The sequence below is a fragment of the Hemicordylus capensis genome, chromosome 5 (genome assembly GCF_027244095.1).
Source record: "Hemicordylus capensis ecotype Gifberg chromosome 5, rHemCap1.1.pri, whole genome shotgun sequence".
Lineage (NCBI taxonomy): Eukaryota > Metazoa > Chordata > Lepidosauria > Squamata > Cordylidae > Hemicordylus > Hemicordylus capensis.
Genome location: NC_069661.1, coordinates 152,866,570 through 152,891,594, shown reverse-complemented (window position 1 = coordinate 152,891,594; position 25,025 = coordinate 152,866,570). Strand labels below are relative to the sequence as shown.

General features: G+C 44.3%; 1 protein-coding gene across 4 annotated transcripts in view; it reads left to right on the top strand.

Annotated features, from left to right (window-relative positions):
* Positions 1 to 25,025, top strand: part of COG5 (component of oligomeric golgi complex 5) — a 270,566-nt gene that overhangs the window by 120,937 nt on the left and 124,604 nt on the right. The gene's annotated exons all lie outside the window — the stretch shown is intronic.

The window sequence follows — 25,025 nt, the reverse complement described above, 5'->3', positions numbered from 1 at the left end:
AACTGATCTTTCAGAGGACGTGTAATGCCATCCAGAACAGGCAGATCTAAACCATCTCTCGGATCCAAGGCAGTCTCAACCCCATAGCCTGCCCTAAAACCAGTTTGAAATAGGCCCTGATAATCAGTTGAGGGGTCCAGTGTAGGTTTTTTTCAATTATGGTCTAATGATAGTCTCCTTAAGACAAGGAGGCATCCTATCCTCCCTTAGATAGACATGTATGATGTTTACCAGACCCTCCTTGATTATCCGATTGTTAGATAAAATAAGCCAAGTTGGGCAAGGGTCAAAAGAGTAGGTGGTAGGATGCACAGTCTCAAACAGCTTGTCCACATCCTCAGGAGTCACAAACTGAAAGTGATCAAGTCTGACCACATGAGAGGAGTTGGTGAATACCTCCATAACAGACTCTGCTCTAATTATAGAATCCAGCTTTGCCCAAATATGAGAGATTTTGTCCACAAAAAAACATTAAAATGTCACAGTGGGTAACCAATGGTTCCAAATTTGGATTCAAGGGAGAAGGGGCTCGTATTAGCTCTCTCACAACCCTAGGCAACTCTGCTTGATGTGAGCTTGCAGATGCAATATGGGCAGAAAAGAATTGTATCTTTGCCACATATATTGCAAGAGCAAATATACTCTTATGTTGTAACCTATCAGATTAGAATCGAGTCTTTCTCCATTTGCACTCTAGTTGTGTACCTTGCTGCTCCAGCTCCCTTAATTCTTTCGAATACCACTGGGCTAATTTTAAAGCAGGTTGAAGTGGACACTTAGGAGCGATTGTCTACTGCTCTAGTGAGTTTGTTATTCCAAGTTTGCACCAGAGCATCGACAGAATGATTGGTAGAGTCAGCTCAAAACCCTTCCAAGTCTTCTTGGAATCCTATTGGATCCAATAACCTTCTTGGATGGACCAGCCTAATGGGTCCTTCATTCCTGCAGAAGTGGGTTGTCATTGCAAGTCCTACCTTAACCAGATGATGGACTTTTCATGACAATGGGGAAATAACAGGAGTCCCCACCCACGGAACACCACTCTCTGATCAGAGTAAAAAACCAGATCAAGCATGTGACCAGCAACATGCGTCGATCCAGAGATTATTGGGGATAGGCTCATAGACATGGTCACCACTCCTGACAACCTGGTCCCATAGTGAACAATGAAGTCCACCCCCACCAATAGTCTGGGTGACTCCAATGCTAAGCTTGTAACCAGGTCCGTCAATTCAGTTAGGGTCTTGGTTGAACTGGGTAACCTGTACACAAACAATAATCCCCATCTATCCTTGGTCACTAGGCATAGGTATAGACACTCGATATGGGCCAATTCCCTGACAGGGATCCTGGTAAGGAAAACAGTGTTCTTATAGACCACAGCCACACTATCTCCTCGCCCATTCTCTTACCTACTCCACCAGAGTATCCTGCTGGGAGAAGCTGGGACCAGACTGGACCATTAGCCTCCGTCGATCAGGACTCTGTAATGCATAGCAGGTCAGCTCCTTCATCCAAAATCAAATCATGGATGATCTCCAGCTTGTTTTAGACTGACCTGGCATTATAAAGTAATGGGAGATTGGCACTGCTGTGGGAGATTGACTGCTCTTCAAGGTCAAAGAAATGATAGGCCAGAAGGGGAAACAAAGAGATGATAGGCTAGAAGGGGAAACAGCTATTAAGTTTCTGATTTCCCTTCCCCTGCAGTGGCCTGCTGACATACCAATGCCATGCTGACATACCAATGCTGAGTGACTCAGCTGTTCCTCAGGTCACCTGCTCAGTTTTGGGCTTTATGGGAAGGCTTCTTGTGGCGGCGGGCCCGCCACCGAAGGGGCGACACCAAAGGGGGCCGCCCCTTTGCGGGAGCCACTTGGGGGGAGAACGAGGGCAAGGGCTAGAGGGCTTCTGTTTAATTAATTTTAAGCTGTTTTAGACTTGGATTGAAGTTGCTATACTGTGTCTGGGTTCGTCTAAAGATGGGGGGACAGGGGGCGCCTTTGTTGACTATGGAGCAGCTATCCCGGTGGTGGTGGGGAATAGAAGAAGTAACATTAGCAGGTCAGCAGGCCGTTCCAGGGGAAGGGTAGTCAGAAATTTAATAGCTGTTTCCCCTTCCAGCTGTCCTGCCAGCTCTTTGACCTCAGGGAGCACTGCCAACAATCCACACAGCCTTTCCCTGCTCCTCTGTAATACCAGGTCAGTCCTGAACTCATCCATGATTTGATCATGGATGAAGGGGCTGACCTCGTATGTATTACCGAGACTTGGTTGGGGGAGGCTAGTGGTCCAGTTTGGTTCCAGCTTCTTCCTCCAGGATATTCTGTAGAGGAGCAGGTGAGGGGATGTGGGCGGGGAGGTGGGGTGGCTGTAGTCTATAAGGAAAACATCTCCCTTACCAGGGTCCCTGTCAGGGTATCAGACCATATTGAATGTGTGTACTTGAGTTTGGGGACCAGAGATAGATTGGGACTTCTGTTGGTGTACCGATCGCCCCGCTGCCCAGTGGAATCCCTTACTGAGCTCATGGACTTGGTTGCAGAACTTGCGTTGGAGTCTCCCAGACTCTTAGTGCTGGGGGACTTCAATGTTTACTTCGGGACCAATGTGTCCGGGGCAGCTCAGGATTTTATAGCGGCCATGACAACTATGGGCCTATCCCAAGTGGTCTTTGGACCGATGCATTTTGCAGGTCACACTCTTGATTTGTATTTTACTCTGATCAGGGTGGTGTTCCGTGGGTGGGGACTCCTGTGATTTCCCCATTGTCATGGACGGACCACCATCTGGTTAAGGTTGGCCTTACAACCACTTCCCACCTCCGCAGGGGCGAGGGGCCTATTAGAATGGTTGAAGAGGTTATTAGATCCACTAAGATTCCAAGAAGCCTTCAAGGGATTTAATGTTGGCTTTGCTGGTGATCCTGTTGATGCCCTGGTTGAGAATTGGAACAACCTGCTCACCAGGGCAGTAGACACGATTGCTCCCAAGCGTTCCCTCTGACCCACTTCAGATTTGGCCCCTTGGTATACGGAAGATCTACGGGGACTGAAGTGTCAAGGTAGGTGACTGGAGCGCAAGTGGAGGAAGACTCGACTCGAATCTAACAGATTGCGACATAGAGCACATCTAAAGATCTATGCTCAGGCAATACGTGCGGCAAAGAGGTGGTTCTTTTCTGCCCATATTGCCTCTGCGAGTTCATGTCTAGCGGAGTTGTTCAGGGTTGTGAGGGGATTAGTATCTACCCCCGCTCCCTTGAACCAGAATTTGGAGTCATCAGTTACCCACTGTGATGTGTTTAAAGAGTGCTTCGCAGATAAAATTTCTCGGATTCGGGCCGACCTAGATGGAGACTCCACAATTAATTTGATGTCTGAGCTGGAGGTGCCCAACGACTCCTCTTATGTGATTCGACTGGATCGGTTTCAGTTTGTGACTCCTGAGGATGTGGACAAGCTGTTTGGAGAGGTGAGGCCTACCACTTGTTCTCGACCCTTTTCCAACATAGCTTGTTGGATGTAGCAGGGAGGTTGTTGTGAACAGCCTGGTAGAAATCATAAATGCTTCTTTGAGAGAGGGCAGGATGCCTCCTTGTCTTAAGGAGGCAATCATTAGACCTCTTCTAAAGAAGCCTGCATTAGATCCCTCAGAGCTGAGCAATTATAGGCCTGTTTCCAACCTCCCATGGCTGGGCAAGGTCATTGAGAGGGTGGTGGCCTCTCAGCTCCAGGTGGTCTTGGAGGAAACAGATTATCTAGACCCATTTCAAACTGGTTTTCGGGCGGGCTATGGGGTGGAGACTGCTTTGGTTGGCCTGATGGATGATCTCCAACTGGCAATTGATAGAGGAAGTGTGACTCTGTTGGTCCTTTTGGATCTCTCAGCGGCTTTCAATACTATCGACCATAGTATCCTTCTGGAACATCTGAGGGTATTGGGGGTGGGAGGCACTGTTCTACAGTGGTTCCGCTCCTACCTCTCGGATAGATTCCAGATGGTGTCAATTGGAGACTGTTGCTCTTAAAAATTTGAGCTTAAGTATGGTGTTCCTCAAGGCTCCATACTTTCTCCAGTGCTTTTTAACATCTACATGAAACCGTTGGGAGAGATCATCAGGGGATTTGGAGCTGGGTGTTACCAGTACGCTGATGACACCCAGATCTACTTGTCCATGTCAACTTCTTCAGGAGCTGGCATATTCTCCTTAAATGCCTGCCTGGAAGCAGTAATGGACTGGATGAGGGAGAATAAACTGAAGCTGAATCCAGATGAGACAGAGGTACTTATTGTGTGGGGTCAGAACTCTAGAGACGATTTCGATCTGCCTGTTCTAGATGGGGTCACACTTCCCCAATAGGAACAGGTTTGCAGTCTGGGAGTACTTCTGGATTCACACCTCTCCCTGGTTTCTCAGGTTGAGGCGGTGGCCAGGGGTGCTTTCTATCAGCTCCGGCTGATACACCAGCTACGCCCGTTTCTCGAGATCAGTGACCTCAAAACTGTGGTACATCTGTTGGTAATCTCCAGACTTGACTTTTGTAATGCGCTTTACGTGGGGCTACCTTTGTACGTAGTCCGGAAACTTCAGTCGGTTCAGAACGTGGCAGCCAGGTTGGTCTCTGGTCATCTCGGAGAGACCATGTTACTCCTTTACTGATGGAATTACACTGGCTGCCAGTAGGTTTCTGGACAAAATACAAAGTGCTAGTTATAACTTACAAAGCCCTAAACGACTTAGGCCCTGGGTATCTAAGAGAGCATCTTCTTCATTATGAGCCCCACCGCCCTTGAGGTCATCTGGAGAGGTCCGTCTCCAGTTGCCGCCGACCTGTTTGGTGGCTACACAGAGACGGGCCTTCTCGGTCGCTGCCCCGAGATTGTGGAATGCGCTCCTTGCTGAGAAACGATCCTCCCCATCTCTGTCAGTTTTCAAAAACCACCCAAAAACCCATCTTTTCACCCAAGCTTTCTCACCTTCCTAAATTTTGGGGTTTTTAATATCTGGTCTATTTTAAAATTCAAAACCCGATTTTGGGGTTTTTAATCACTGTAATTGTTTAATTGTTTCAAAATGTTTTTAAATTGTTAATTGTTATGTTGTTTTTTAATTTGTTTTAGCTCTTTACTGTTTTAGTGGTTTGTTTTAATTGTAAACCGCCCTGAGCCATTTTGGCAGGGCGGTATACAAAGCAAGCAAGCAAGCAAGCAAATAAATAAATAAATAGATTAAAATGTCTTCATTGATTCCCCACCACATTGGTATGGCCACCCCAGAGTCACTCCCCATCTCTGGACAACCCAGGACACATACCTGTACCAGACACAACAAATATGAAGGCAACAATACACAGCTATCAGGAGGTCCTGTCCCAGTCCTCAGTCCTACCACCAAGGGCCAGCCCCTTCATTACGAATTGAATAGATCAGTCTTTTGAAAATGTAATAGGTAAATATGGATTGTAATTATGTATCTCACTAAGCTTATTTGCATTGTATTGTTATGCTGGATTTCAGTTTGAAAACCTGATGATATGGCTACAAACTGGATAACTGAGTGCAGCAGAAGGGCTGTGTGCCTGATGCAGCACTTGTGTTTCTGACAGAACAGCTGGGGTTGAAGAGCAGACACTTTTCTTAGTTCCAGTCCAGTGATGTTGAGGAGAGCCGTGGGGCAAGATATGAGGCAGCTGCTGCCTGGCCATGGTCAGCCTGCCTCCCTTTGCCAGGTGGCAGTCTAATGATTTCATTGCGCTGGTGTGCATATTCTACCTTATCCCAGTGAGAACAGGTACTGGCACAGTGATGTCATTAGACTGTGCCACAGTCTGGCAAAGGGAGGGTGGCTAAGGCGGCCATCCGGGGCAGGGGGGAGTGGAAGGCTGTGGCAGGCAGTTTCTAGGCATCAGCGGTGCATGTGCAGCCCCACTGCCTGCTCTTATTATAGCTATGTGTTTGCTCTGTGACTGGCTGAGCACTGGCAAAGTAACTCCCAGATCCCCTGTGATGGTTAATGTGCTGGTTACTGATAGGATAGGAAGGAAAGGAACAATTGAGTCCATACACCACCTGATGTTTTGAAGAGCTTCTATGAATACCTTCCCAGTAATTCTCCCATTAGGGATATATGTGCCCAAACTACTGCTTCGTTCCAACAGATGTGCCAGGTGCACAGGTAGGTACATGAAGTGGATATGACTTTTTAAAATCCTTACTCAGCATCTAGTTATGCCTCTGATACAACAGATCCATGCACCTACAGTGAGGGAAATAAGTATTTGATCCCCTGCTGATTTTGTCCGTTTGCCCTCTGACACAGAAATGACCAGGCTATAATTGGAATGGTAGGTTTATTGTAGCTGTGAGAGACAGAATAACAACAAACAAACCCTCAAAAGCCCAGTGCCCAAAAGTCAGCGATGGATTTGCATTGTAGTGAGGGAAATAAGTATTCGATCCCCTATCAACCAGCAAGATTTCAGGCTCCCAAGTGTCTTTTCACTATATGCAGGTAACGAGCTGAGGAACATCCTCTGTAAGGGAGTGCTCCTAATCCCAGCTTGTTATAGTACCTGTATAAAAGACACCTGTCCATAGAAGCAAGCAATCACTCAGCTTCCAAACTCACCACCATGCCCAAGACCAAAGAGCTGTCGAAGGATGTCAGGGACAAGGTTGTAGACCTGCACAAGGCTGGACTGGGCTACAAGACTATTGCCAAGCAGCTTGGTGAGAAGGTGACTACAGCTGGCACGATAACTCGCAAATGGAAGAAACACAAAATAACTGTCAATCTCCCTCGGTCTGGGGCTCCATGCAAGATCTCACCTCGTGGAGTTGCAATGATCATGAGAACGGTGACAAAGCAGCCCAGAACTACACGGAGGGAACTTGTCAATGATCTCAGGGCAGCTGGAACCATAGTCACCAAGAAAACAATTGGTAACACACTACGCCGTGAAGGACTGAAATCTTGCAGTGCCCGCAAGGTCCCCCTGCTCAAGGCAGCACATGTACAGGCCCGTCTGCAGTTTGCCAATGCACATCTGAATGATCCAGAGGAGAACTGGGTGAAAGTGCTGTGGTCAGATGAGACCAAAATCGAGCTCTTTGGCATCAACTCAACTCGCCGTGTGTGGAGGAGGAGGAATGCTGCCTATGAGCCCAAGAACACCATCCCCGCCGTCAAGCATGGAGGTGGACACATTATGCTTTGGGGGTGTTTTTCTGCTAAGGGGACAGGACACCTTCACCGCATTGAAGGGACGATGGACGGGACCATGTACCGTCAGATCTTGGGTGAGCACCTCCTTCCCTCAGCCAGGGCATTGAGAATGGGTCGTGGATGGGTATTCCAGCATGACAATGACCCAAAACAGACAGCCAGGGCAACAAAGGAGTGGCTCAAGAAGAAGCACATGAAGGTCCTGGAGTGGTCCAGCCAGTCTCCAGACCTTAATCCCATAGAAAATCTGTGGAGGGAGCTGAAGGTTCGGGTTGCCAAACATCAGCCTCAAAACCTTTCTGACTTGGAGAGGATCTGCAAAGAGGAGTGGGACAACATCCCTCCTGGGTTGTGTGCAAACCTGGTGGCCAACTACAAGAAACGTCTGACCTCTGTGATTGCCAACAAGGGTTTTGCCACCAAGTACTAAGACATCTTTTGTGAAGGGATCGAATACTTATTTCCCTCACTACAATGCAAATCCATCGCTGACTTTTGGGCACTGGGCTTTTGAGGGTTTGTTTGTTGTTATTCTGTCTCTCACAGCTACAATAAACCTACCATTCCAATTATAGCCTGGTCATTTCTGTGTCAGAGGCAAACGGACAAAATCAGCAGGGGATCAAATACTTATTTCCCTCACTGTACATCAATCCATGCACCTAGATATAAAAAATCCACTAACCCAGACAAAATCAGTCTTACCTGTAAATGGATGAAATGTTATGTATTGCTCTCGGGGCTGCATGTAAGAAGTAGAATTGATTTCACTTAAAGGATACATTGCATTGGGTTGTAATATAGAACAGGTGGCCCTCAATATTCAAAGGTTTAATTCACATGGTTTCACTTGCTCACAGACCACCTCCCTGTATACCAATTTAGTTATCCTCGGGGGTAGTTATGTTTATTTAGTAGTGGTCTACCCCTACAATAACAAATTTTCCCAACCACACGTGCCACTTCTTAATGCCTCCACATTCATCCAGGTGGGGCGTGGGGAGAGTGGCCATTAAATCACCACTCTCTCTCTGATTCCCAGCTGGCGGGCAGGGAGGCTTAAAGAAGTGCACGATTGTCTAGGACACTTTTTTAGTGTCCCAGCCACTCCTGCTGCCCAAGTGTGGAACCTAACCCCATTTTTTGGATTAGGTTAAGCACTCTAATATTGAGAATTCACAGTGCAGCGGGGAAAAGACTAGCAAGCCAGAGGTTGCCAGTTTGAATCCCCGCTGGTATGTTTCTCAGACTATGGCAGCAGCGATATAGGAAGATGCTGAAAGTGGGGGATGGCAATGGTAAACCCCTCCTGTATTCTACCAAAGGCAACCACAGGGCTCCGTGGTCGCCAGGAGTTGACGCTGACTCGACTGCACACTTTACCATTAAGCACTCTAATATTGAGAATTCAAAGTTTGCAGAAACGTAACTCCTGCAATATTGGAGTGCTTCCTGTATCTAGTCTAATGTAATTTAAGACTGTAATTAGTTCATCTAATCTAGTCTGGACTATATACTGGGATGTTGGAAAATACGATGCAAAGTATTTTTCAAATATTTGCTCTAGAAAATAGACTTGCTTACATTAGCTAAGATCAGTATCCTAATTTAAACTAAGTCTAAAGTAGTTTAGTTTACTAAAGTAAACTAAAGAGGTGAGTGTATGTGTCTGCCCCTACATGAATGTACAGTGTGAATATATAAAAAACTGTATCAAATATTTAGAGAATTAATGGACAGGTTTTCCTTGCTAGAACAAACTTCAGACTGTGTGTACTCTCTGAACGCATGACAGGTGCTTGTAAGCATGTAGTGGCACAAAACTGAGCATCCTTAGAATCTGTGCATCCATTGTTTTTCAAGAGCAAGTGTCTAGTTATCATGGTTATAGATATATATTTGCAAATATGTTTTTGAAAATATAGGAACATAGGAAGCTGCCATATACCGAGTCAGACCATTGGCCTATCTAGCTCAGTATTGTCTTCACAGACTAGCAGCGGCTTCTCCAAGGTTTCAGGCAGGAATCTCTCTCAGCCCTATCTTGGAGAAGCCAGGGAGGGAACTTGGAACCTTCTGCTCTTCCCAGAGCAGCTCCATCCCCTGCAGTAAACATGTTCTGCAGTAAACAAACATTGGGCAGGGCATTTGGTCAGGAACTGGAGATGTGAATGAAGTTTCAGTGCCCAGCTCAGGGATCCCATTGTCTCCCCCCCGTCCCCACCCCCGCACCCCATATATCCAGTTTCCAGTCTTTGTCCTGTTTACCACTACTCTTCCGGCTTTGCTGTTGGCTGCTCCAATTCTTTCATTCTAAATTATGCAAAAAAAAAAAAAAGCTATTTTAAAATTTGTTTTGTTTGAGCACTGAATTTGTATGAACATTTGCCAACATTCACAGCAATGGACTGCTGGGAGAGTGAGCAAATTTGCACTAGCACAAGAAGTTAGCTTAGTTGAGCTAAAAAACTGGGATCTGCAGATTGGTGCTATTTAGTAGTGCTTTATATAGTGCACTTGCTCAAATGTCCCCATTAAAATAAATTAGGTGTGTTGCAGTTACATAGCTGTTGCAATACTACAAGCATGCTTGTGGAGGTGCAACACTAGTCTGGAGCACAAGCTCCAGACTCAGTGCAGCTACCTAGCAAAACAGTTTTGTGCCAGCCCAACAGCCTTCTGCAAGTGATCTGTTGCTCTGAATATCAGCCACTGAGTTTGGCTTTTCTAGGCACATAATTTCCATTTGTTCTGGTACCCCACAAAAGAAAACCTAGCAGTGAAAGGACAGAACTATTTTTAGTTATAGAACTTGTAGATATCTAAGGCGTTTATGCTTTTTGTGCCCTTTTCATGTACAGGCAAACCTTGTTATATGCAGAGCCACTATCTGCAGTTCCTCGTGTTCACAGGTGTCTAATTGGCACCCGATTCTTTCTATCTATCTATCTATCTATCTATCTATCTATCTATCTATCTATCTATCTATCATATTTTTATACCGTCTGATATGTACATCTCTAAGTGGATTTCATTATTTGTGGATATGAAAGGGTTAAAACACACACCTGCGGTTCCTAGAGGGCTGGAAGTAACTGCGGAGGGCACTTCTGGCCACAATTTTGTAAGGTGGAGTCATATTATGACTCATTTCTTTTTTAAAAAAATATTCTTTCTGTGCTTTTTCATGGTTTGTGGGGGGCATTTTGCAGTTTGGGGGGCATTCCTGGGCACATGTAGATCCCATGGAGCATGGTAAAGTAAACAATTGGAATGATTTTAGTCTCCCCCTGCTTGCTCACTGCTGACTTTGTTTTAACTTTTTTTGTCAATTCTGGAACCTAACCCCCATCCCATATGCACAATGCCTTGTTTCTCACGGTAGTAGTTGAGAAGCGGAAACCCCACGAATAACAAGGTTTACCTGTACTATGTAAGACAAGGTCAAACATTTCCCCCTTTCTATTAAATGTTGGAGTGCAACTGACAAGTGAAGCCCTGGAAAATTATTCCTGCTTCATTTGAACAATTGACATTTATGTTAAACTGTATAGCAAAATAATCATGCAATTATTAGTATACATGCCGGCTGTGCATGGACAATGACTTGTTTCCAATCAACCCAAGGAGTATTTGGAAGAACTTTATTAGTGTTTAATTGTATCTGGAATGAAAGGAAGATTAAAGTATTGTGATAAAATAGTGCTGGACTTGCTTCCTGATTTGCTGATGAATGAAATAGTAGGTTATTTGCTTATTGTTCTGAGAAACCTGTAGATAATATTTTGGGAGGAGGAGGGGCTAGGAGGAGTGAAACAAGAATTGCCAGATATTGAATCATTTCCATTTTTTATTGGATGGTTAAACATATAAATATAACAACTGAATGTTTTGGTCTGTTGATGTGTATGTTTGAATGAACTGGATACCAGGATGCATTGTAAGATGCCTAGCTGGATATTTGTGCTCTCTATACTGTTGACTTATTGTAGTTTTGAGCATGTTGAATAATTGTAATCTTTGTGGATATACCTCTTCAGATTTTACCCTTTCCCTGGTACATTATTCTTTGTTTGGCTCACTATAGCCAAGATGATAGTCATACCATAATGTAGCCACTGTACTTTCCCATGAATGAGCACTTCTGAGGCTATGTTCTCTAGAAAACATCAAATAATTCAGCATTGCAAGCTGTTGGTAGTAGAGTTGATTCTGTCAAAAGTGTTTACACTTTTCAGATCACAGTTCACACTTGAAGAGTTTCATGAGCCTGTTGACCCATGCAGGTATAAGCAACTTCTAAATAAATGTTTTCCTCTACATGGTATTAGAGATGTAATTAGTTCATCCAGGCCCTTAAACAGTTATTAAGTGGTAAAAAACCACCAGATTTAAGGCTATCTAAATCTGGCTCAAGCTCCACAAAGCCAGAAAGTTGGAACCAAGATATGCCATGTGATCAGTAATGATGTTGTGCAGCCAGGTTGGTCTCTGGGTCATCTCAGAGAGACCACATTACTCCTCTGTTGATGGAGCTACACTGGCTGCTAATAGGTTTCTGGGCAAAATACAAAGTGCTAGTTATAACTTACAAAGCCCTAAACGGCTTAGGCCCTGGGTATTTAAGAGAATGCCTTCTTCGTTATGTGCCCCACCGCCCATTGAGGTCATTTGAGGAGGTCCGTCACCAGTTGCCACCAACTCGCTTGGTGGCTACTCAGAGACGGGCCTTCTCAGCTGCTGCCCCAAGACTGTGGAATGTGCCCTCTGCTGAGATACAAGCCTCCCCATCTCTGGCAATTTTTAAGAAACTTCTGAAAACACATCTTTTCAACCAAGCTTTCTCAGCTTTTAGAAATTTGTTTTTAAATTGTTTTGGCTATTTAATTGGTGTTTTATGATGTTTTAATTGTTAATTATTATTTTATGCAGTTTTATAATTTCTGTTTTAATTGTTAATTGATTTTAATGGTGTTTTAATGTAAGCCGCCCTGAGCTTTTTGAAGGGCGGTATAAAATTTTTAATAATAAATTTAAAAAAATATAAATAAATAAATAAGTGTCACAAATTGTTCTTGCTTCCATCTTGCCCTCCATGCACTCACACTTTTTGTTGGTTTCTGAGGCTCAAATCAAGATGTGGGAAGATGGAGTGCCTGGTGTCGTACCTGGGTGGGTCAGGTGTGGGAGGAAGTGCACTGTGGGAGCAGGTAAGCTGAAGTCAAATCAGCAAGTCGTCAAAAGCCAGAAATCAGTCTATTGGGGCAGGCAAGTTGAAGTCAAAAAAGCAGGAAGTCAGGAGCCAAAGATCAGTCTATTAAGGAGCAGGCAAGGTCAGAGTCACAATAGGCAAAGGGTCAGAAGCCACAGATCAATCTGTTAGGAGCAGGTACAGTTTAATTCCAAACAAGCAAGGGTCAGAAGTTGAGAAATCCAAGAGCAGAGGAATGGGAACAAGAATAGGAATGAAGTATCACACGTCAACAACAAAGTTGCTTCAGGCAAACTGAAGCCTTCAATACAGAGCCAGCAATGCAGCCCTGCCCAAGCTGGCAGTGTCTTAAAGGGGCTGTGCCATGTTTCTTAAGCACTGGTTGCTGCCTAGCTGGTTGGCTGCTGGTGGGGATTGGGATTGGTGGGGATTGGGGTGCTTCTGCTTCATTTTCCAACTCAGATGACACAGGCAAGGGCATGTTGAAGGGGTCAGCAGGTGCTGGCATTTCCACTGGTGGAGGGAAGAGCCCCTTGAACTCTGCCTCATCTTGTGAGTCATTTTGGTCAGAGCCAGGCACAGGGGCATGACCGACTCATCTCGAGGTCCAGCTCAGGGGTCATGATCCCTTCATCCTGGGACTTGTCAGTGTCATTGTTCATGACACCTGGTACCAGCAAAGATGCCCCATATTGTCCTGCTCCTGTACTGCCTTATGAAGCATCTGAGCATTACTGGAGGGGTTTTCAAATTTGGATTGCCAGATGCTGTTGGACTACAACTCCCACCATCTCCACCCCTTGTGGCTGGGGATGATGGAAGTTGTAGGCTTTAAGAGGGGCTTAGACCAACTTAGACCAGGTCTATCAGTGGTTACTACTCTGAGGGCTACAGGCCACCTCCAGCCTCAGAGGCCAGATGCCTCTAAATACCAATTGCAGGAGAGCAACAGCAAGAGAGGGAGCATACCCTCAACTCTTGCCTGTGGGCTTCCCAGAGGCATATGGTGGGCCACTCTGTGAAACAGGATGCTAGACTAGATAATCTTTGGGCCTGATGCAGCAGGGCTGTTCTTAAGTTCTTAACTTGTAAACCTGTCTGGGCTTGATTTTGCAAAGAGAGTTTACACTTTTCAGATTATCGTTCACACTTGGAGAGTATCATGAGCCTGCTCACCCATATAGGTATTAGCAACGTCTTTTTTATAATCTCTGAATAAATATTTTTCTTCTATGTTGCATTTGAGAAGTAATTAGTTCTTCCAGCTATGTATCCCATAATATCGAGGGTCTGTCTTAGAGGAGTGGCTTAGGAAGTTATACTTTACAGGTATTTGTGACTTTCCAGTCTGCAAATAGTCTTTCCAGCTTCTTCAGTAAGCGTTCCTCTTCAGACAAGTAATGTTACATGATTTTCTAATCACATTGGTATTACTGAGCTTGCAGAATAGTAGACAACAAATGTTTCTTGTTTCTACAGAAGACCAGAAAGGTGGAAACCAGCATACCTGCACAGCACTAGCTTTTTATCTGATTCCCACTCTACGCAAGAGTGTTTCAGAAACAGTACCTTCTTGATGCAGACATTAATACTGATGATAATGTGTTATGTCAGGCTCAGGGTTTCAAGGTGGGACTAGCATCAGAGGTCAGCATCAGTGTTCCCTCTAACAGGGATTCCCAGATGGTGTTGACTATTTATATTATTAATTCTCCAAGACGGGCCATGCGTGGGGATGTGGTAGAAAGGAAGCGATTGGCTGACAGAGTTTGCAAGCAGAAGCACCTGTTTGGGCAGTGGGGATTCCATATGCAGATAGGGAGAAAGAGCCCGTGAGAGCAGAAGCACCATGGTGATTGGGCAGTGGGGATTCCATATGCAGATGAGGAAGAGCCTGTGATGGTTAAGGTCAGTTGGAATGCAACTGTTACTGGTCAGAAGATGTTCTTGATTGTAGAGGAGAGGAATCGTGAGGGAGGAAAGAGCCCCTTCAGAAGAAGAAGGCTGCCGTTGTGTGAATTAGATGAGGAAACAAGATGAACAAAATCTGTTAACTCAGGGAGGGAGGGAGGGAGGGGGGGAAAACATGAAGGGAGGTGGGGAAAAAGAGTGAGGAAGAGTGAATGGAGGAGAGAGAGAGAGAGAAAAAAAGAAGGGAGGGGGAAGAGAGACAGAAGGAAGGGCAAGGGACAGGCCTGAGCCTATCAGCAGCCCGAGGGGAATGAGCGGCCATGGCAGTACTAGCAGCAAGGAAGGGCCCAGTCAACTACTGCTGCTATTTGGGGCTACCAATGTCATTGTCAGAGGGGGGAAGGCAGGCAAGGGATGGGCCCGGGCCTGTCAGCGGCCTGAGGGGAACAAGTGGCCATGGTGGTGGCAGCAGCGAGGAACAGCCCAGTCAACCACTGCTGCTGCTCCTGGGGGGAGGAGCAGGAGCGGGGCTTGGGTGAGGGTGGGGAGGTGTCTGGGGATAGGGGGCTGCAGTTTGGCCAATAGGCGGCAGCAATGCTGCAGCCACGACCACGAAGGGTGAGGTGGATGGAAGCAACAGGATGGAGGGAGGAGCAGGAGTGCAGCTCAGGTGAGGGTGGGAAGATCTCTGAGGTGAGGGGAGCAATCTATATTATTAAATCTCCTGGGTGTGCCTTGGAATGTGTGTCCCAGTGCCCAGCTGATTGGCTGGGCAGTGGAGGCACCTGATTGGCTGAGGTGTACCCAGGAGGATTGGTTGCCATGGCGGTGGCAGCCGGGTGCGGAGGCCAGAGGCGGTGGCAGGCCCAGCCCGGCTGTGGAGGCAAGGCCTAGGAAGAGGGAAAGAAAGTGGGGGAGGGGCAGAAGTGGTGGCGGGGAGGAGAGGCAGCTGGGCCTGGCACGGGCCGGCCGTGGTTAGGAAGCAGAGACTGGGGCAGAAGGTGCGGGAGGGGGGAGGTAACCGCCGGCCCCAAATAGTGCACAGAAGCTCTTTGTAGGGTCGGCTAGTCAAGTACTTACGCACAGATGCTCTAAAGCGTGCGAGAGTTCCATCATTGAAGTGGAAAGAAATAATGGCAGCGGCCAGAATGCAGAGGCGGAGGGCCGGCGGGCAAAGCCCCACCGGCCAGAGGAGGTGGGCGGACGGCAGGCGAAGCCCCACCGGCCAGGAAGAGGAGGTGATGGCGGGGAGAAATAATGGTGGTGGCGAGGAGGTGGGCGGGCAGATGGCGGGCAAAGCCCCATCAGCTGGGAGGAGGAGGTGGGAGGCAGCGGCGGGATTTCCCGGCCCTGGCCGACCCACTGGGGTGGTGCGGCGGCGGCAGCAGTGGGCCCTTATCTGGCCGCATAGAGGAAGCAGCGGTGGGCCAGCCTAGCTGGGCCGGCGGCAGCAGGATGGCCTGGCCCCGGGGGATGGCAGTGTGTGGGGGGGGAGTGGCCGGTCAGCCAGCCAGAAAGCCGGGCATGCTGGCATGGTGGGGGATGGCTGGGCCCAACTAGAGGCGCAGATGCTCTGCTCCCGAGTCCACTAGTTGTTATTATTTTTTAAATCATTATTTTGCATTTTATACCCCGCTCTTTCTCCAAGGAGCCCAGAGCGGTGTACTACATACTTGGGTTTCTCCTCACAACAACCCTGTGTAGTAGGTTAGGCTGAGAGAGACGTGACTGGCCCAGAGTCACCCAGCAAGTATCATGGCTGAATGGGGATTTGAACTCGGGTCTCCCTGGTCCTGGTCCAGCACTCTAACCACTATACCATTACACCATTGCTGGCAAGCAGTAGATTTTGCTTGCGGATTATGGGAGTTGTAGTCAACAACATCTGGGAATCCCTGTTAGAGGGAACACCGGTCAGCATGCTTTGGGCAGCTGCCAGCATCCATGTAGAGACAAACTGCTAGAAGTAATGTTACAAATGCTGCTGATCAGCTCCATCTTTGGTTGGCTTTGTGCACAGGTTCAGACACATTCATGGATACAAGAGTTGAGTGCCTTTGTTTGACTTTGTTGCCCTAGTAACGTCTAGGACAGCCATCAGGGGCAGCCATGGCATGTTGCAATGGCAATCGGTTGTCTCTTTAAAACTAGAAACCAGTTGCTGTGTTTTCCTCTCAGAAGCCCAGCAAGGTTGTTACTTTCAAGCAGCACCTGCCTCAGCTGCTGGCATAAGAGGGCGGGGGAGGAGTGTGCCCTAGCCCAGCTCAGTATCTCAGCAATTCCTCTGCCTTACTTACTCATGTTTATATGTAGTGGGGAAGGTCAGGGCCCACATAAACCTGGAGTTAGCACAGGATACGATATGTGATGATGAAAATGAAAGGTTATTTTGTTAATGTGGTGGAACATTATACCTGTGGGTGCTCTCTCTCTCTCTCCTTGCCTCCCTTTATTTAGGAAGTTAAGAACAGGAATGATTTACAGTAAGTGATGTATAAAATCTGAGTTTTCTCTTTAATAAAACATTTGCTATGATTGTAAACAAACAGCATTTTACCATATACTTCACTCCTGCAAGATTTGCTAGTATATTTAACTATAGTATATTTGCTAGTATATTTAATGTGCTGGATTTTAAAAGAAAAGGCAAAGTAACTTTGTGACATATGTTATGCATTAGTATATATTAAAACAGAAGAGGACAAAGGGGAAATACGTAAAATATATTGATACCATTTTCATTACAGGCTTAGGCTGACTAATCAAGTTACTATCATATTTTTATATTACCTTTATTAACTTCACAGACTTTAAATATTTCCATCTTCAGACTTATGTAATGCAGTACATTCCATATCCCGCTCGTTATTCTGCAATCCTGGTCAAAGGCTGAACCACAAGATGTGTGCTTAACTTGCCTTCACATTATTAGCAATCAATATAATTGGACTCAATCCCAATTGCACAGTATAAGGGCTGACATGCACCAGAATAGCGCTTGGCCTATTATCAACAAAGCACTTTTCCATCCTTGTAGCACTGCAGCTATTATACTTGTTTCACTTTGTCATACAATAGAAGTCTCTTAATTTGCCTCTGCTAAGCAGCTTATTGTCCTCCTGGAGAGAATAGGACACTTCATAAAGTCTGAAAAGACTTGGATTAAAATAAATTGTTCTCCTTAATAGAGACTCAAGAATAAAAATGGTACTCACTAACATCCATCATTTCTGCACTTCCTATTTAAAAGATGGAAAGTTCAGAGCATTACACCTTTTAAAACACCTGGTTAAGTGCCACTTAACTCCATGACACTATCAGAAATGTTGGCAATGATTTGCTCATTAAGCAGCAGTGGTTGCAACTTACTGTATTCGGCTAACAATTCTCAAGGGGATACTTTTAATCAAATAGCTGTCTCAATTTAGTGCCAGTAACATGACAAAAGATTTAGACATTGTATAGGGCCTATCTGCAAATATTTCTGACACCAGTTTGAACCTGCTAGAAGGTGTGCTTGTAACAGTTTGTTCTTGTTAGCTCAGGACTGCTTCCTGCTTGACACTTTTCCTACAAAGCTTCACACTGAGAAAACACCCATTGTGCTGTAATTTTATGTATGTTAGAAAGACAGAATATGTAACTGTGGTTAAATAGCCAAGCATGTGTTACATATATTGTGATGTGCATATTTATTTTATCTATTTTTCCTACATGAATCATCCCTCGGAGAAAAAGGGAGTAGGTCAAAGAATGTGTGGCATTTGGATTAATTTATTGGACTCTGAAACTGCAAAGTTCAACTAAATCTATTAACTTGCCTTCAGCAGCCAGGAAAAATGTAGGATCTAAGGTTTTTTTGTTGATTTTTAAAACAATATTTTATTTTATTTTCAACAAACAATATAGCACTTGTGTAAAAGCTGTAACAATAGAACAAAGAACAAAAATTGTTGTTGAGAGCCTTTTGAGACTACTGTATATGCAAATTAAGTGTCAAGAGAAGATTGTCAGTTGTTGAGGTACGACTTGATGGAAGGCAGTTGAAAACAAAATTCAAGAAAGAACATCATTCCAAAATTTATTTTGAGTGGATGGATGGTTACAAACTGACTATCCCTTATTGACATATTCAATAATTGATTTGAATTCCCTTAATTTTTGTATAATTTTTAATTAAACCAGCTAATACTTCAGCTGCATTGGCAGAGAGCACTGGGGAGAGGGGGCAGCCGTACTTCATGCTTCGATATAGCTTGATCGGTACTGAGTCTGAGTTTTGTGTAAACTGCCTTTTATTTGGCATATAATTGTTTAATGTTGGTTAAGAATTTATCTCCAAAATTGAGTTTGTTCAATAACTTGACAAAAAAGTCAGTTCCAAGCTATTGAGATGCATCTTTTAAAAAGTGTCTAAAAGCATCTAAAGACATCAGACAAATGGGCAGTTTGCTCTTGTTTCCATAATGAATTACACTCAGCATTTGTCGATCTGCATTGACTATTTACTAGGTGGGCATGAAGCCTGTTTGGTCCTCAGTGATGTTGTTTGTGGGGAGAAGGTTGATCTGATTGGCCAAGATAGCAGTCAAAACCATTATGTCCTAGACACTGTTCCCCACAAGAGGGATTCCCAGATGTGATTGACTACAACTTCCAGAATCCCCAGCTGCAGTGGCTTTTGCTTAGGGATTCTGGGAGTTGTAGTCAACAACATCTGGGAAGCGTTGTTAGAGGGAACAGTGGTCCTGGGCTGGTATAATATGCTATGAGGCGATAGAATCCCAGGGATGAAGGGTCTTAGGCTTGCTTAGGTATAGTAAAAACTACTTTAGATTGTTTCCAAGTTCCTGAGATTACCCTCTCCCTTCATAATGTTGTTGAATAAAGATTTGAAATGAGGGAATTGAATTTCAGCAAAAGGTTTGTAGAATTTAAATCCAAAGCCATTTAGCCCTGGTACTTTACCTCTTTTTAGCTTATAAATTGCAGCTTTGACTTCTGTCTCGGAGATTGGCATATTGAGAGACTGGTTATGTTCATTAGTAAGTGGTTTTATGGTGGTGGTTGTTTTCTGTAACAAGACTTCAGTGTGGTTTAGGATTGGATTAGTGGACAAATATAATAATTGAAAATGTTTAGTGAAATAGCAAGGGTAAATTTTATAGCTGATGATTCACAAAGCGATGTGTGCGGGAAGTCCACTTTTGTTTATTTGTTAATGATAATATTACTATTGTTAAAATCAATAAAAATTGAATTTGAAAAAAAAGAAAAGAAAAAAGAAAATGTTTAGTGAATGCTACATTAATATCTTCAGTATGCCATAACATTTCTCTTGTGTACAGGAGAACACGGGTGCAGATAGTGAATCTGCAAATGATGGATTGGGGTTAGGTTCCCGGATTGCCGAAAATAAGTCCCCCCAAATAACCCCCAATAACCCCCCAAAGTGCCCAACTATGCTCTCAAATAGTCCACCTTTCCAAAAATCAGCCGAAAATAGCTGTTTTTGTCCCAGGTTTTGTTAAAATGAGCCATAAAATGGCTCCCAAATACAAAATGGCGGCCAGAAATGATCTCCAAGGTCATTCCTGGCCACTCCTAACCCACAGATATGTGGGTTTATCCCTTTGCTCCCCATGTATTTTCATGGTATGCCAAGGCCAGATGCTAATTATCCACCTGCAGATGTGTGAAACCATTAGTGCTGGACCTACAAATAACAAGGCCCTCTTATATTTATTATTTGGGGTATGAAATTCCATGTTCTTTTTTTAAAGGCATTTGCTAAAAGTTCAGCACTTTTATTACCAAATTCATAACACGGGATCTATATATGCTAGAGATGTTTGTATTGTGTCTATTTCTGATTCTTTTAGTTCTGCCCTTTTCTCACACAATTTCCTATAGATTTTCTGATTCCCTGTACTTTTATGGGCTTTTCCTATCTCCTTTAACAAAGTCTGCTTAGCTTCGATTCAACGCTTTTTCAAAAAACTAACTTCTTGAATTAAGTAACCCCCAGAGCTGCTTTAATCGAGTCCCACTATAATGCTTGTAATAAGGTGGGGTGCTCATTTTCTCTGAAAATGTGATGTAAGTTCTCTCAAAGCTTGTTAACTACCACACTTTAAAGAAGAAGGTTAGGGCTAAGATGCCACATTGGAGAACATAGCTCTGCATCTCTTGGAGCTAGTGAAGCCAAAATAGGGGCATGATCTGAGACAGAAATAACATCTATTTCAGTGTCCTGGAATTTAGGTAATATTTTGGCTGAGGAGAGTAGAAGATCAGTTTGGGAATATGTTTTGTTCCGATTAGATTAACAGGAATAGTCTCTGATCCCTGTGTTGTGCTCTCTCCAAACATCATATAAGTCATGCTTCTTATCTGTCTCCATGTGTATCTAATATTTATTATGTGTATTTATTACTCCTGAGTAGTTACATTGGATGCCCCCCAACATTTTTCAGGCCACAGAACCCACAATAATTGAACATTTCACTCCAGGGGAGTGCAGCGGTGACCCCCACATCCCAAGCATGGTGCCTTGTGCCATGCATGACTCACTGAGAATGTGAGCTGTTAGTAAAGAAAAAATGAACATTTCAAACCCCACACTAGTGAGGATCCATACTTCAGCATCTCAATTCTCAGCATATCAGCTGAAAGGACACACTGTGAGTAAGTTAAAGCCAACCTCAGAGCTGGTCAAGTTCATTCTACAGGCCAGTCACCCACAATCAACACATCTTTTGCTTGGTTTTTTGTCAGCTGTCCTGGCACAAACTTCCTGGGTACACACAGTACCAATGTCTTCTATCTAGGCCAAACACAGATAACAGTGCGTCCCTTTGTGAACGTAGTAGCATCTCTGGAGGTATGTCAATTAAGTAATTAATTAAGTATGTAATTAAGTATAATAATTAAGTATGTAGTACACCGCTCTGGGTTCCTTGGAGGAAGAATGGGATATAAAATGTAAAATAATAATAATAATAATATGTCTGGCTTGTTGTGTCTCATAGTGCCCACACAGGTCAACCCCTTGCTTAGGAGATCCTCTGCCAGCTATACAATTAAAAAAGTTATCCCTCACCACAATTCTCTGAAGCCAGATTCAGATAAATCATACCTTCCCTTCTTAATCTGCATAGTTAAGTGGCTCTCTGCAGAACTGCTCCCAGCCATTTTGGTGTCTGTTGAGTTTTTTCCAGGGCCCTGGGCCATACTGCAACTATCTTCACCCTCTGAGGCCTCTGAATTGCTCAGTGGATCTTGAAAAGAAAGATATGATTTAAGACTACATTCCCGTTTCATTGAATGACCAAAGCTTATCCCTGAACACTGTGCGTAGTTTTAGGGAACATCTTCTTTTATTTACCGCTAGTTTTAAAATGATAGGCCCAATGATATCTGAGATGTCAGCTTATGTGACCATCTTGCTTGGATGTAAGCCATACTGCTTCCTTTGTTTATTTTTAAATCACACTCTTATCCATTATTAGTACTTGCCCGTGCTGTAGGGTGGAAAGCTTTCTGAAAATGAAATATGTCCACTACCAAATTCTTGCACAGAAACCTTTCTCCCCCACATCACTGCAAATAATATTTGAAGTCAGATCACAATCTATGTAGACATTTGGGAAATTTGCATAGTAAATTTTTCTGAGAAAAAAATTCCCATGTAAATGCTATGCAAATGAAGAAAAATTACGTTAGAGAAATTAACAACAACAACAACAACAACACTTTATTTGCTAGCTGCTCCATAACAAATTGCCCTCTGGTTGGAAATTTCCAGATCAACATTTTCTGGAAAACTCGTATCGGTATTCGCATTAAGGAAAACGTTTCTAACTGTAACAGTGAACTTCCCTTTGTCAAAGGGAAAAAACTGCCCAAGCTTCCCTTATAGTAACCATGCTACAGTTACAGCCCACATCCACTAATTGTCTTCTGCTTCATATCTAGAAAAAGCATACTGTGTGGAACAGCTTACTGAAATAGGAATCTACATTCCCATGGGATGAGACTAGGAAATACTTGCTTTCCCTGCACTTAATCTAGCAGCAGCAGCCAGCCTTTAAGATCATACTAAATGGGCCAGTGTGGTGCAGTGGCTAGAGTGTTGGACTACGACTGGGGAGACCCGAGTTCAAATCCCCATTCAGCCATGATACTAGCTGGGTGACTCTGGGCCAGTCACTTCTCTCTCAGCCTAACCTAGTTCACAGGGCTGTTGTGAGGAGAAACTCAAGTATGTAGTACACCGCTCTGGGCTCCTTGGAGGAAGAGCGGGATATAAATGTTATAATAATTAATAATGAATAAAAAATAAATCCAAATTCATGTTGGCGATTTTGATGGGTGCACACACAGCCCCCTGTTTTGCATTTGGGAGGTGGCAGAGATCGTTTTGGCTTTCTGTTAACTCATTCAGCTTTGACTATACCACCTTGGTGAGCCTGCCTCTCGCCCCCAGAAGTATGGTCATGAGGCAGGCAGACACAGATTACTAGAATTTTGGCTTACTCTTTCTCAGTCCAAAGATACATGGCTGTATCTCTTCTTTTCTAGCATGCAAATTAATAAAATCTAACAATGTTTTTTAAAGCAACAACTTTCATTCAATGCGTGGGAAAATAGATGGATTTGTCCTCAGAATCCTGAAGTTTTTATATTGTTGGAGAATATGATAAATTATTTTCTTTTCCACTCCAGTTTTTGTTAGGGATGTGCCTGAACTTGCATGTTATACTTTAAAAGAAAATTATTACAAGATGATGTACAGGTGGTATTTGACACCCAAAAAATTAGCATTAATGTATAAAAATGTTCCAAACAAATGTTGGAAATGTGGACATTGTGAAGGAACTTTTTTTCATATGTGGTGGTCTTGCGGGAAGGCAAAGGCCTTTTGGGATATGATATATAATGAGTTGAAGAAAATTTTTAAAATGGCATTTCCTGAGGCCAGAATCCTTCCTGCTGGGAATAACGCAAGGAGAGTTTTCCAGAAGAAACTTAACATTTTTTATATATGCAACCACGGCGGCCAGAATAGTATATGCGCAGAAATGGAAGGACAATGAAATGCCCTCAAAAGAAGATTGCTTGGTAAAAATTTTGGAATATGCTGAGATGGCAAATCTTACAGTACTGATAAGGGATGAAAACTGAGTTGTCAACAATATGTGGATGACACTCAGCTCTACCTCTCCTTGTCACCTGATCCTAGGGAGGCAGTGGATGTCCTCAATCGGGTGCTGGAGGCCGTGATGGGTTGGATGTGGGCTAATAAACTGAAACTGAATCCGGACAAGATGGAGGTAATGTTGGTCAGTAGGAGAGCCAATCAGGATGAGGAGTTTTTACCTGTTCTGGATGGGGTTGCACTCCCCTTGAAGGAGCAAGTACGCAGCTTGGGGTTACTACTGGACCCGGCTCTGCTTTTGGAAGCTCAGGTGGAGGCAGTGGCCAGGGGTGCCTTTGCACAGTTTCGGTTAGTGTGCCAGCTGCGTTCCTTTCTCGAGAAGGCAGATCTGGCCACAGTTACCCATGCCTTAGTCACGTCACGGCTGGATTACTGTAACACGCTGTATGTGGGACTGCCCTTGAAGAATATCCGGAAACTGCAGCTAGTGCAAAGCGCGGCAGCTAGGGTTTTATCCAGAGCTGCCTGTTGGGAGCACATCACACCCATTTTGAAAGAGTTGCACTGGCTGCCAGTTCGTTTCTGGGTCCAATTCAAGGTGCTGGTTTTGACCTTTAAAGCCCTTAATGGTTTGGGCCTGGGATACCTGAGGGACCACCTGCTCCCAAGGGTTGATGCCGCCTTGATGAGGTCATCTGAGGGGGCTCTGCTCCAGGTGCCGACAATGAGGGAGGCTAGGTTGTCGTGCACGTGAGACAGGGCCTTCTCGGTTGCTGCCCCCAGACTCTGGAATGCTCTCCACATGGCTATTCACTCCTCGGTCTCCATCACAGTTTTTAGAAAGCATGTTAAATCCTGGCTTTTTACCCATGCTTTTATATGATTGTCTTTGCTGCTGCTTCTTGTTTTTTGTTCTGTTTTTATGCTTGTATTTTAAATCTTTTTAATCAGATTTGTTTTTATATTTTAGCTTAATATTTTATTATAATCTTGTTTTTAAATTCTGTGTTAACTGTCTTGGGATTGTTTTAATGAAAGGCGGTATATAAATTTAACAATCAATCAGTCAATCAAATCTGAACTTCCTTTCTTCCTATTGTGATCATCTTTTAGGAGGAAGAAGAGACTGAGTTCCATATTACAGATAGTATGGAGTGTATAAGAGTTCGTGCTTTCCCATTACATGTATGAAGGGGTTGCTTTAGGTGTATGTGTGAACCACACTCTCATTCACTGTCTGTTCCACATAGCCACTAATGTTTTTTTCTGGAACATACTAAGATACTGATCCTAGCCATCTTTATTTGTAAATATTCTGTCCCAGTCTCTCACAGGGACCTAGAAAGAATGACGTGGCATCGCAGATGAAGGCAAAGCAGGTCAGAGCTGCAGGACCTTGGATAGTGAGAACTTGTCCTAGCTCCAGCAGAGTTCTCTTATGTCATTTGGTTCTGACTTACAGCACCACTGCAGAGCGAAAGTTCTTAAAGGGGCAGATCCTGTGCCACCTTACT